The sequence below is a fragment of the Diospyros lotus genome, unplaced genomic scaffold (assembly GCF_014633365.1).
Source record: "Diospyros lotus cultivar Yz01 unplaced genomic scaffold, ASM1463336v1 superscaf1, whole genome shotgun sequence".
Lineage (NCBI taxonomy): Eukaryota > Viridiplantae > Streptophyta > Magnoliopsida > Ericales > Ebenaceae > Diospyros > Diospyros lotus.
In genome coordinates, this window is record NW_026267104.1 from 2,832,402 (window position 1) to 2,835,607 (window position 3,206).

Here is a 3,206-nt window from a genome sequence, read left to right on the forward strand (position 1 = left end):
ATTTTGTTTTACAATCACTCCAACTATCACAATAGATCAATTGGACATGTAATTTTTCTTTGTATTTTTGTGATTAGACAAAATTGAAGTCACATTAAGATAAAAAAAAAAAAAATGGGCCCTAATTATGGCTAAATGTTACTAGTAACATAGAAATTAGGATGGGAATTGCATAATTAGCCTAACAACTGCATGATTGCAACTACGCAATTACCTTAAATCCCCCACCACCATGAGCGTTGCAACTCATGGCGTGCGGCCCTATTGAAAATGAAATAGCAACCGTCCATCATGTTGAAGAGAGGTGTTGTTGACTCAAGATCCATCCGTCCATTGTATGACACCTGCATTTTGATGCCTTGATGGCCCGCCTAATGCGTCAATCACAGCTGATATTTCAACTGTAATTGCCCTTGACTGATCAGATGTTTGGTTAGAGGTGTTTTTACTTTATAAAACTATTTTTATATTTATGTATAAATTGATCGAATAAATGAGTCATTCATTGTTTATCCACTATTAGAAATAAAGATAGAAATGTGAAATTAAGTAGATTACTTGAAAAGAATGATAAATAACAATGATATGCCGAGTAATTTAACAAAAATAAAAGACTTAACACTCTCCACCGATTTAAAAAATATGATGTTCGATTCTTAAAAGAATAAAACGTCAATATTTATGTTTTTACTATTAAAAATTATTCTTTTAACTCGTGATGAAACATTAGCGCATATATAAACATATTCGTTTTCGTGAATGATATGCCATGCAAATGACATATTGACAGTATTTGAATAAATTGATTGGTTTGTTGCGTTCCCTCAACAATTAACAAATATAATATTTAAATAATGTGCAAAACATCAGAATTATATATCACAATTATAAAAAATAGAATTATTATTTATGTCATCTAAGATATACATGTAAAAAGAAGAAAATGTCATGTCATAAAAAGATTACGTCAACGAAATACATTAGATTATAATTTATCTTGATGAAAAAAATACCAAATTACCCGTATGATAAAACTAAATTCTAAATCCCAAACATCTAAATCATTGAATCACTAATTCAAAAAATATTACTTTATTTTATTCTCATTCACAAAATATGACATAACTAATGTTCACTATTTCTCTTTGTTGAACTCGATTTCATTGTTGTCTTGCTCTCTTATTTATAACCTCTTTTGTGTCTTAAGGTAATAACTTAATACAATAAATTTTAATATTTGAAATATCAAATTTTGATATTTTGCACAATAGGGACCAAATGTCATATTTTTAACTGTTGAGAGAATATAACAAATCAATTAACTTATTTAAATACTGACAATTAATCATCCACATGACATGTCATTTATGAAAACATGCGTGATACACATCCTAACGTTCTGTTACTATAAATAATTAAAATAATAATATTTAATAATTAAAATAAAAAATATTAACATTATGTACATCAAAAATAAAATGTCATATTTTTTAATTATTGACGGGACGTTATATATATTAAGCCAAAATAAAATTATACCAACTTAAAAAAAAAAAAAGACTAAAAGTAAAATACAGATACAACTAAGTTGAGCATGTATGGCTGATGTGTTCTCATAATAAATTAAATTAAAAAAATTATTTGTAATAAAATTGTAATGACACAAAAATTAATAAAACACTTAGGGAATTAATTAAAATTAAAATTAATAAATTATATCTATTTAGAATATAAAAATTATATGAAAATAATTAAAAATTATAACAAATGATATTGTATCTTACTATGTAATGTTTTTATAAAAATCTTATATAGATATCATTGTCGTCTCCCAATCACGTGAGAGACATTGGGACAAAAGATTTGGCCATCCTCTGGAAATAAACTAAAAAGAAAAAAAAAAAGTGAGACTTGAGTATGATGAAGAGAAGATATTCCAGCCACATTATGAAGGGTATAATGACAAGAATGATTCATCTTGTGGAGTTTTTTTTTTTTTTTAAAAAAAAAAAAATATATTTTAGTTATTTCTTATTAATTATTATAAGATAAAATTCCAATATTATTAAGAAGTAAAATTTGAAAGGAGATTAAAGAGTGAATTTAAGTATTTCATCTCTGAGTGACGTTAAATTAATATTAGTCACTTAAAATTGGATTAATTATTTGATTAAAAAAAACAAAGTGAGTGATATTTTACAAATGGGTTTATTTAACACTAAATGACCAAAATTATAGGCGTAGCGGATTAATTTAGCCTTTTTTTTGTAAGTTTTAAGAAAACTCTCCCTCCCTTCCACTTCCAGTTCCACTAATCTAATGTAAACCGCAGGCGAGGCGGGGTCCCACAAAATTGAGAGAATCTGGGGTAGGTGATGCCCCACCATTGCAAGGTGATCTCCAACATCATGTCCCTTCGTTGCCATCCAATATTCGTCGCTTTTTCTGGACTCTTTCTCGCACCATTTCCGGTGCTGATTGGCCACACCAGCGGCCCACTGGCCAGTGCGAAGCCGCCTTTGATATTTTGACTTCACGCTCAAATCCATGGGAAGGCTTTATGGGTAAGTCTTAACTCTTACGTGGTAAAAATTAAGATTTCAAATTTAATTTTTATTAGACATTCTTAGATATGAAGAATATTTTTATTTCATCTTTTAAAAAAAAAAAAAATAGACGCTTATAATTATCAACACATATAAGACTCATTAGATCATACATCATGAGTTATAAATAAAAATGTTTAAAAAACTAAAGTATAAAGATAATTACTATTAATATTTAAAAACAATGACTATAACTATTAAATGGTGTTATCTGCATTTTTATGGCTTAAAATCACTCAGTATACATTGCTATACGAGCAAGTCAAGTCTTCCAGAGAGTTTCTATTTCCAATCTTTAATACTTGCACCCCAAATTAAGTTTATTTATAAAAAAAAATAAAAAAATAAGTGCAATGCTCCGGATCCATGTGAGAGAACCCGTTTAAGTGATTTTTATATTAGTACAATGCTCCGGATCCAATTGTTTTTTACTTTTTCTGTTGGTTTAATTTTGAGGAAAAAATAATGTCTTTTTATTTAAAAAAAAAAAAAAAGACAGTCAACTGGAACCGCCTGATAGATGCCAAGCCGCACCTAACTGCGGAACACGTAGGAGCAAGGGGGCGAAATGACGAACAAACCCCCCAGCCTTCCCCCCCA